Genomic DNA, 11079 nt, shown 5'->3' on the forward strand with positions numbered 1-11079 from the left:
AAGTTTAAAAAAAAAAAACTATGAACAAATATTGGATTCCAGGTAATGTTAAACCATTTGGGCTAAAGTGTCCTGATGATGGCAATTTACTTTGGATGTGTCCTAGCTTGATAGATGGATCAAGAGCTAAATAAACGATAAAGTGGGGATAGGAAAATGTTAACTGCAGGATCCAGGAGGATGTGGTAGGGAATATTGGCCATAAAATTCCTTACCTTTTCCAGATGTTTGCAGATCTTTGTGACAAAATGTTGGGGAAAATTATGTAGCTCTCAAGCACCTACCAAAGGGAAAAGATTTAAAGGGAAATAAGCCTAGTGAAAGAGCTCAGACGTCAGGCCACAAACTTGAGAACAAGCCAAGTTCATGGCTATGCAACCTTGGGCAAGTCACTGAATGCCTCTGTGTGCCTGCACTTCGGCATCTGCTGCATCAGGAGTGGGCGTGGAATGAAATGTGTGTGCGTGTCTTTCGCACAATGCCCAGCCCATGGGGGGTCTGGAGAATGGTGCCAATAGCAACCAGGCACACTCTGCGACTGCACGGGATGGTAGGGGCGATAACAGAGCACACAAGGAGCATTAGCATCACAGTCACAGGTATGATGAAAATAGAAAGTAGAGCCCACAGAAGTGAGGGTGGCCCAGTGAGTACGCGGCCAAGCTGGAACACGCTGGCGGGGTCCAGAGGCCCACGTAGCTCCTGCCGAGGGTGCAGACGGGTAATTCACAGGGGAAGAAATACAATGGCCTCAGTAGCGTTCACAGACATATGAAACAGAAGTTACTGTGTTTCACTGGGCAGTTTAGTAAAAGCTATCAAGGTTGATAACATCCAAAAATTAGGAAAATGGGAAGCAAGGAGTTACCTTGTTGGTGAAAATACAAACTGGGAGGCCAGCGCTGTGGCATAGTGGGTGCCAGCATCCCATATGGGTGCCAGTTCAAGTCCTGGCTGCTCCACTTCCTATCCAGCTCTCTGCTATGACCTGGGAAAGCAGTGGAAAATGGCCCAAATCCTTGGGCCCCCACACTTGTGTGGGAGACCCAGAAGCAGCTCCTGGTTCCTGGCTTCGGATCGGCACAGCCCTGGCTGTTGCAGCCAACTGGGGAGTGACCCACGAGTGGAAGACCTTTCTCTGTGTCTCTCCCTCTCACTGTCTGAAACTCTGTCTCTCAAATAAATAAAATCTTTAAAAAGAAATAATAAGGTAGATTTGTATACACTGACCTGGAAAGATTCTATACTACATTGTTGAATGAAAAAAGTCACAAGATACTATATAACATTAAAAAAAAATGATGTAAGCTGGCGCTGTGGCTCACTAGGCTAATGCTCCGCCTGCGGTGCCGGCATCCCAGGTTCTAGTCCTGGTTGGGGTGCCAGATTTTGTCTCAGTTGCTCCTCTTCCAGGCCAGCTCTCTGCTGTGGCCCAGGAGGGCAGAAGAAGATGGCCCAAGTGCTTGGGCACTGCACCTGCATGGGAGACCAGGAGGAAGTACCAGCTCCTGGCTTCGGATCAGCGCTGCGCTGGCCGTGGTGGCCATTAGGGGAGTGAACCAACGGAAGGAAGACCTTTCTCTCTGTCTCTCTCTCTCAGTCTATAACTCTCTCTGTCTCTCTCTCTCTCTCTCTCTCACCGTCTAATTCTGCCTGGCAAAAAAATAAAAATAAATAAATAAATAATGTGGATATGCATATCACCTACAACATTTGCATTTGGTTAGGAAAACAGATGCTCTGGGAAGATATTGGGATTTGAGAAGGGCCAAAGCAAATTTGGGTTACATATACATTGTTTGGATTTTTTTTTTAAAGATTTATTTATTTATTTGAAAGTCATAGTTACACAGAGAGAGAAGGAGAGGCAGAGAGAGAGGTCTTCCATCTGCTGGTTCACTCCCCAACTGGCCGCAACAGCCAGAGCTGCGCCGATCCGAAGCTAGGAGCCAGGAGCTTCCTCCGGGTCTCCCATGTGGGTGCAGGGGCCCAAGGACTTGGGCCATCTTCTGCTGCCTTCTCAGGCCACAGCAGAGCTGGATCGGAAGTGGAGCAGCAGGACTTGACCGGTTATCTCTGGGGCATGGAGGAAAAGGGCTAACACCTGCTTCTACCTAACACACCTCCTACTGACTCAACTGTTTCCCAGCACGTGCCTTTGGTGATTTTAAAGATTAAAAAGGAAAAAGCTGAAAGGTGGAGGAGTGCTGACAAGGGAGCAGGCAGCGCTGGCATCGGCGCTGGGAGTGGGGCGGCAGTGGCACGTCAAGGCTGGCCTTCCTGTCTGGAAACTTTCAGCGACTTGGGGGACTCAGCTAACTGATGGCGCTGTTGTCCCGAGGCTTTCAGTGGGGACACTTTTAAATGGGTCACTCTGCAGCAGGCAAAGCAAAAGCTCCAGGAAGCGGATCCCAGGACGGAGGAGGGGGAGGACTGGGCCCCCACCCCCACCCGCAGACCACACTCATAAATAAATACAAAGGAAATGCTTTCCCAAAGAGGGCCGGCCTCGCCCCCTCGGCCTCTGACCTCCCAGAGTGGCAGTTTCCTACAGTCCGAGGGCCGGCGCCGGGGGTTGCAGAAGCGGCCTGCGGGGGTCGTCCCGCACCTGGCCTGTCCCGGCCCCGCCTGGCCCAGCCCCGGGGCGGCGGCTGCCGAGCCTGCTCCCGCGGTTCTGCTGAGCTCCGCAGCGCCCCGTGACTCACTGCCAGGTCACACGGAGCTTATCTGGCTCCAGGTGTGCTCCGACCGCCCGCCTCTCACATGACAGCAGCCGGCCCGCCCGCCGCAGCGCCGGGAATCGGGGCGGCCCGCGGCCTCTCCGTGCGGCCGGCGCGGCCCGCGGCGCCTCCCGCCGCGATACGGTCTCCCCTGGAACGCGGTGAGCCCGCGGGTCCCGGGAGAAACAGCGCGGGAGAGGCGCCAGCAGCCCAGCCAGGTCCCCTGCGGGCCTTCCAGGGCGCGACTCCGGGCCCGCCGCCGCCCGCCGCGCGCGCGTCTCCCGCACCTCTCCCCACCCCCTCCCGTGTGACCTTGAGCGCGCCCCGACCCCTCTGCTGGCCTCCGCTATTTCAACTATAAATCTCCAAGGGCCGGCGAGCTCAGACTTGGCCCCAAGCCTCTGCTGAGAGGTTTTCTGAGCAACCACAAACTACAGGTTCTAATCCCGTGCTGCCTCCCGCGCACTGTGTGACCTTGAGTCCCTCTTGCTACATCTCTGAAAAACCAGAGAATAATAAAAATAATCCCTCGTAAATGATGATAAAGTACCTGGAAGAGGGCAGGGGCTTTGGGCCCTGTAAAATCAGCAGCCCGCAACTTAAAGTGCTGTGTGGCCCCAGCCCAAGACAAAGGGCAGGGGAGGGGGGGTGCAGAGTGGCAGCCCCCCTCCCTCGGCCAGCACCCACCTCTGTACACCAGCTTCTCATCAAGCTACCTCAAAAATTGGCAGCGGTACCTCAATAAAGGGGGAGATGGTGCTGGGGTGGGGGGCACTGGGCAGATATAAAACCCCCAGGCCTGGCTCAAAGCAGAACTTAAAACTCCATCAAGATGCATCCTGAGTTGTACAAGCACTGGTGGGTCACAGCACACGGTGGGCTGGGCCCACACCTCCACTCAAGAAAACCACCTTTAAACCAGAGCCCCCAGCGTCCCCCCACCGCACCCAGGAGAGGCCGGGGAGGGGCCCTGTTCACATGGATGCTCTGGCTCCTGTCTGCAGTGTCCATACCAGGTGAGGGGTCTGCCTGGGATGAATGTCTGGACTGCAGGAGCCAGAGCAGCCCCGCTGAGCTCCAGGAACTCCCTGCTCCTCCCCTGCAGGTGCACTCCCAGGTCTGCTCCACCCAGTGCACCTCTATGGACACTGTCCAGACCATCCAGGAGTGTGCTGGACAGCCCAGGCAGGTGGTCAAGGAGGCCATAATCCCCAGGAGTCTTCTGGGAGAGTGAGGGTTGGAGGAGGTCCCTGGGCATGTGCCCTGGCACCTGAGCCAGAGCGGCAGGGAAGAAACAAACCTGACCCTCAGAGCTGCCAGGCATGCCGCCATCAACTCTCCCAAGTTCACAGCTCCCAAAGGAAGTGCCCACCAGCCTCTGACCCCTCCCACGCCCACCCTCCGCCCCTAGCCACAACCCTTCTCAATCCCCTGGGAGTCTTCCTCTCATAATAGCTTACCCCAAAGCCATTGTCTTCCTAGAATCCAGGCCCCAACCATTATGTCCTCAACCCCAAATGGACAAGCACACCTCCACCCACGGCTATATATAACCAGTCGGGTCATGTCCAGCAACCAGGAGGACGTTTCCTGGAAAGTCCTCATCACAAAAGGACGAGGGGAAGCTGAGGAGGTGGCAGGCCACTGACGAGGAGCCAGCCAGGCTTCTCAGGAAGCCAGAGATCTCGGGAGAAAGACTTTCAATATCCTCAAACAGAAAGTAGCCCCTGAACCAAAAAATAAAATAAAAGAGGTGGGAAATGGTAGGCCAGGCCTGTTGCCATGACAACAGGACACCAACCTGCTCCAGAAAAAGGTTCCAGAGCTGGTAAGCAAAGGAAAGGCACTGATTCAATGTCCTCCAGAGTCAGTGTCCTGCTGAAGTAGCCTCAGCCAGGGTGACCGCTGTCCCTTCCAACACGGCCACAGTGCACAGCGCGCACACGCACACGCCCAAAGCTGCCTCAGCCACAGAGAGATCAGGGACTCCAGAAGACAAAATGAAACCGAAGCAAAGGATTACAGGTCACCGACAAGGCGGAGTGGGGTCAAGGGGCCAAGACTACAATTCTAGGGGGCCATCCGTGGGCAGGAAGGTCCCAGCCAGGAGGGTGCTTAGCAGCCAAGTGTGAACCCACAGCCAAACACATGCCCCACTGGCCGAGTGACCAGGCAAAACGAATCCCAGCTCAAAACACAAACGGGCTGTCTTGGCCTCCACCTTCGCCCCCACAGGGCGGCAGCCTTTCCAACTAATCAGCTGCACACATGTGCCTTGAAACTGGGCGACACCCCTCTACCCCCACCACAAAGCCCCACCGTGCGTGCGTCCCTGCGGGCCTTATCTCACCCAGGGACATGACCCACTCCTCACCAGCTTTGGTACCAAGCTTCGTGCCCGCCTCCCATGGCACGGGGGTTGTCGGCGGCGGGCAGGGCAGGGCGGCTGACCCTGCTACCTCCCCTTCCCATTGGCGAAGCAACTGGCATGACAGGTTCGCAGGGCGGGGCGTCAGGGCGCGCTCTCGCAGAGGCCTGGGCCGGGCAGGCGGTCCGACCTTCCCACACGCACCCCACCCCTCTGCAGGCAAGGTGAGGTGCGCAGCCGGCCCCAGGGGAGCGCCTGCGCTCCTAAGCTCCCAGGCCTGCCGTTCGCCCACCCCGCCCCCATCGCCTGCCCCCAGAGGAGGGGGCCGGGAAGCGGGGTCTCCATTGTTTTGCCAGCTGTCTAGCAGCTGCTCCTTTGAGCGGAGCCCGCTGGCGGCCTGGCAGTGAAAGGGTGAAGGCCACTGGGAGGGATAAAGGGCTCTGTGGAGGTTTCTCGCCTTCCCCACTGCCTTCCTCAGCGCCTCGCTCGGTCGCTGTATCTGGGAGTCCCGGGCCTGGCCCTGGGAAGCCCCCCACCCCTGAGGCGGCTCCCTCCACCCCGTAGCTCTGGGCCACCTGGGTTCCTCCAAGCCTCAAATCCCCCCACCCCCAAACTGAAGGCCACCCTGTCCTGCTGCCCCGCGTCCCCCATGCTGGCCAAAGGGGGCCAGCGCTGCCCTCGCTGCCCCTTCGGGTCGGCCCCCACCCTCAGGCGTCGAGCTCTGCGGCGCCACCAGGGACGGGAGCCGGGAGTCCGGGCCGCTGCTTCCAGCGGCCGCGGGAGGAGGAGCCGGCGGGCCCCGCCGCCCGCCTGCCCGCCCGTCCGCCCGTCCGCTTGCCGGGCTGGAGCTCACCCCGCCGCCCCACCCGGCAGGGCCCGCCATCGAGCGACCGCCCCCGCCGCCCCGCACTCACCGGCCGCCGGAGCCCGCCGGGCAGGCAGCAGCAGCGGAGACGCGGCATCCAGCGACCCCGGCCCGGTCGGGGCTGGAGCGCGGCGCGGCGCGGCGCAGCGCCGCCCCCCGCGACCGCGCGAGCGGAGCCGAAAGGGAGCTCCCTGCTGGCGGCTGCGGGGATAAACGCCCGGCAGGCCTGGGCAGCGCGCGGGCGCGCCGCCAGACGCGGGCCAGCGGGCACCGGTGCCGCCCAGGGAGGCTTCGTCCGCAGTGGGCTCCAAGGCTCCTCTCGCTGTGTGCGAAAGGCCCCGCCCGGAGGGTCTGGTGTGCGTTTGGGCCTGGAGGCTGCTGGACCTGTCCAGGGACCCTGCTGGCTGTACCCAGGGCAGTCTTGTCCAGAGCCAGCTGCTTCCCAGGTGGCTCTGCAGGGGCACACACAGCTCCCTTCCCTACACTGTCAGTGGGCTCAGTCCAGAGCAGGTACTGCCTGCCCTGTCCAGGGAACCCTGCCAAGACACACTCCCCAAGATGGGATCAGGCTCGGAGCGGCCTGGTCTGAGAGAGCTCTGCTTGGTGTGGAGCTGCTCAAGAGGTGTACTAGGACCCAGGGGTCATGGCTATCAACGCACTCACTCCCTGAAGGAGCCCAGCAATGCCAAGATCAACAGTCTTCACCAGCTCTTCGGAATGAAGTCCCTCTCGGGGCAAGAAGAGATTTTAGACCTCTTGGGAGATGCCGAGGGGTACTGAGAAACCAGGCTTCCTAGATAGGTGCTAAGTCCTGAGCGGGGGGGGGGGGGGGGGGGGACGACGACAGAGAAGCAGACACGTCTCCAGGCAGTGTCTGGGGTGGGGTGGAATACTCCAGAATGGGGGAGAAGCCAGGTGGAGAGGTAGAGGAGAAAGGGTGTAGCAGACAGGAGCAGCTACATCCCTTCACAGACCAAATGGAAACTTCTCCAGGCAAGGGTGGCCCAACCCGACAGACCAGGGAAGGCTGGGGTGAGGCAGCACAGGAGCAAAGAGCTGAGTAAGAACCAGGGAACTCCTGGGAACCACACGGTGCCGTGCACATTGTGGATGAAGGACTACCGTGCTACTCAAACTCAGCAAACTGTTACTGATAAGCTGCCAAGTGCCAAGTGCAGCCCCAGGCACTTGGGGTGATGCCGGGAGAAACCCACCTGGGTCCTGTCTCCAGAGAACTCACATGGGGAGCAGGGGGAGGGTAGCTGTGACAGCTGGAGACAGCAGGCTGTCACAGGTGGTGACACAGGTGCTGTGATGGACACGGCACTGAGCAGAGCCTTGGAGGGCCAGGCAGGATAATGACCATCACCACTGCTTCCTGAGCACCTACTATGTGCCAGACACCGTCTCTATCCCTTACAACAAACCCGTGAGGGAGATATTATTATAAACATGATTGAGTATACAGACTCTGGAGCCAGGCTGCCTGGGTTCAAATCCCAGTTCTGTCAAATATTCTGCTACTCCAGACGGTTCATAAAAATCTCTCAGTTCTTCAGTTTCCTGATCTGAAAAGTGAGGATAATAATGGTGCCTCCTACCCTCAATGTTTATTTTGTGAACTAAATGAGCTTAGTCTTTTTAACAGATGATGCTAGAACAACTGGACACCCACAAGCAAAAGAAGGGAAAAAAATGAATCCAGAAACAGACTTGTCAACCTTCACCAAAAATAAAGCACATCACACATCTAAGTGTAACATACAAAACCGTAAAATTCCTAACAAAGAACACATAGGTGATTGTGAGTACAGCAGTGATGTTTTCAATAGATCACAAGGCATCATGCGTGAAAGAAAGAATTAATCAACTGGAATTTGTTAAAATTCAAAATGTCTATTCTGTGAAAGACTGTCAAGAGGAGGACAGACCACAGACTTGGAGAAAAAAAATTTTTTTTTTTTTAATTTGACAGGCAGAGTCACAGACAGTGAGAGAGAGAGAGAGAGAGAAAAAGGTCTTCCTTCCATTGGTTCACCCCCCTGGTGGGCCCCTGCACCCACCAGGGAGACCCGGAAGAAGCTCCTGGCTCTTGGCATCTGATTAGTGCAGCTCCAGCTGTTGCGGCCAGTTGGAGTGAATCTGCGGATGGAAGGACTCTCTCTCTCTCTCTGCCTCTCCTTCTCTCACTGTGTAACTCTTTAAAAAAATTTTTTTTAATTTAAAAAAAAGCTATGTCTGCACAAAAGTCTGCACACAATGTGTAATTGCCAAAACTCGGAAGCAACCAAGTGAAATGCACTATGGTGCAACTAATTAATGGAATATTATTCAACACTAAAAAGAAATGCACTACCAAGCCATGGAAAGATGTGAGGAAACCTTAATGCATATTACTGAGTAGAAGAAGCCAAACTGAAAAGTCTTCTGTATGATTTCAGTTACATGATATTTCGGAAAAGACAAAACCCTGGAAACAGTACCAGGGTAGAGGGGAAGAGAGGGGGATAGGCAGGATTCCGTACGACACTACAGAGTTGGGTCCATGTCACTATACATTTGTGAAAATCTATATAATATACACCAGCACAGTTAATGTAAACTTACAGGCTTCAGGTGATAAGGATGTGTCGGCCGAGATTCATCGATTACAATAAACACACTAGTTTCATGCAAGATGACTGTGGCAGAGGCTGTGGAGGTACACAGGTACATGGGAACTCTGCACTTCCCACTCAGCTTTGCTGTGAACCTAAAACTGCTTTACGGGGCAGACGTCCCCCCTGGGCAGCTGGTTGAGTCGGTGCTTGGGACACCCACAACCCATTTCAGAGTGCCTGGGATTGAGTGTCATCTCTACTTCTGGCCCAGCCTCCTCTTAATACACCAGGGAGGCAACAGACAATGGCCCAGAGAGAGCCCCTGGCTACTTGTGTGGTGCTGGCCCAGTCCCAGACATTGAACCCATTTAGGGAGTGAACCAGCAGATGAAAGATATCACGCTCTCTCTGCCTTTCAAATAAATAAATCTATAAATCTCTACAAATAAGGAAGAAGCATGATAAGAAAAAAAAAAACACCACTTCCAATAGAGCTCTCTGCTCTCTGCATCAGGTCCTGTTCCTTGTCTTAGTTAATCTCCATAATTACTCTATTAGAGAGGTACGAGTATTAGCCCCATTTTACAGATTAAAAACCAGGCTTAGAAAAGGGAGGTACGTGACCCCAGGCCACATGACTAATAATTAGCAGAGCTGAGAACGAGTGCCCTGCACCACCCCTCTGGGCTGCACCCTGGGAATGATGTGGAGCGGACAGTGTCCGGGCTACGGGGTGACCCAAAGAGCATGGTTGACTCCAGCAGCTGCCCACAAGTTCCTGAGCCTCTTGAAACCTCAATTTCCTCATCTATAAAATGGGGATAATCATAGTGCCTACCTCGTAAGGATGTGAGACGATAAAATAAGCAAGTTCATTTAAAGCAATTAGCCCAGCACTTGAAAGACCCTTCGTGGTTAACAAATGATAACTATCATTAATATCTCTGGACCTTCATCTCACCATCTGTGAAACGGGGGCTGGAAACACGTAGGACATGAGTTTGCTGTGAGGCTTAGGAGAAATAGAGATACAAAAGCATGTAAAATGCTATCTGTTACGAGGTAAACTGTCACAATGGGATCCTTCAAGAGAATGGTAAATAAGCAAGCCTACTTTTTTAAAAGCACGCAAATCTGCCTGCCAGCAGGTGCTGTTCGGATGACAAAGATGTACCTTTGAATATTGCTCTTCAAAATGCAGTATTAGGCCGGCGCCGCGGCTCACTAGGCTAATCCTCCGCCTTGCAGCGCCGGCACACCGGGTTCTAGTCCAGGTCAGGGCTCCGGATTCTGTCCCGGTTGCCCCTCTTCCGGGCCAGCTCTCTGCTGTGGCCAGGGAGTGCAGTGGAGGATGGCCCAAGTGCTTGGGCTCTGCACCCCATGGGAGACCAGGAGAAGCACCTGGCTCCTGCCATCGGATCGGCGCGGTGCGCCGGCCGCAGCGCGCCTACCGCGGCGGCCATTGGAGGGTGAACCAATGGCAAAAGGAAGACCTTTCTCTCTGTCTCTCTCTCACTGTCCACTCTGCCTGTCAAAAAAATAAATAAATAAATAAATAAAATTATCACAAAAAAATGCAGTATTAGCTTAAAATCTTTTACTCCTTTGCATAGAAGCTTGAAGGATGGGTGAAAAATACTCTAGGAAACTTAAAGCTAAATTCTTAAGAGATGGTACCTGCTGAAGCTCATGCCAAAATGAGTGAACACATTTCTAAAGTGTTTTCTCTTGGGAAGCTCAAAACACATACAAAAATAAGCCCAAAAATTCTAACCAACCCCCATTTCACAACTTCAACAGTTGTCAACTCATGAAAATCGTGTTTCAACTGTCTCTCTACCTACTCCCCTTGATGTTCAATACAGCTTGGCAGCAAATCCGGGATATACATTATTTCATCGGAGAATATTTCAGTAGGCCCTGCAGCCATGAGCCCAGCACTCCCGCTATGGCTCAAGCCAGAGACAGCCAGCCCAAGCGCTTCTGGAGCCAAAAGCCTCAAGGTAGAGCCCTGCCTTTACTGCTTAGGTGCTTCCGGAGCTTAATCAAATGACTTAACCTCTCGGCTTGTACTCCTGTGAAACTGGGGCTACAAAGCCCTAGTCCCCAGGCTGTTGTAAAGATTGAGGGAGGTCCTATGATGGTCAAGCATTGTACAGAAAGAGAGCTTTTCATTACTCTGCTCAGGCAATCAGCCTGGGAGTTAGTAATCTTCTCATTGGAACAGTGATGCCTTCAAAAGCGAGCTACTCTGCAACCTAAGCCCTTCTCCACACCACTCTTGGTAAGGTCAGCTGGAGGGACCAACTGTCCTGGTTTGCCTGGGACCAAGGGAACTCCCAGGATGTGGATTTTTCTGGGCTAAAGCTGAGAAGGTCCTGGGTATGAGTGGAACACCCAGGCAGTGACCCCCATTAGCCAATTCTGGGGACCGCCTCCCCGTGGCCTACCAGGTTTGCCTCCTTTCTAGAACTTGGCCTTCGGAACCACATCTTCAGAGTCTCATTGCTGAATATGCTTCCTTCC

At 54.6% G+C, this 11079-nt stretch overlaps 1 protein-coding gene across 1 annotated transcript in view; it reads right to left on the reverse strand.

Moving 5' to 3' along the window:
* MYO18A (myosin XVIIIA) overlaps positions 1–6051 on the reverse strand; it is a 95872-nt gene extending 89821 nt beyond the window's left edge. The window contains 2 exon segments of the mRNA XM_062215844.1: positions 216–280; positions 6003–6051. The gene's annotated coding sequence lies outside the window, so the exon portion shown is untranslated.
* Positions 6052–11079: the final 5028 nt, after the last annotated feature.

The sequence above is a fragment of the Lepus europaeus genome, chromosome 18 (assembly GCF_033115175.1).
Source record: "Lepus europaeus isolate LE1 chromosome 18, mLepTim1.pri, whole genome shotgun sequence".
Classification (NCBI taxonomy): domain Eukaryota; kingdom Metazoa; phylum Chordata; class Mammalia; order Lagomorpha; family Leporidae; genus Lepus; species Lepus europaeus.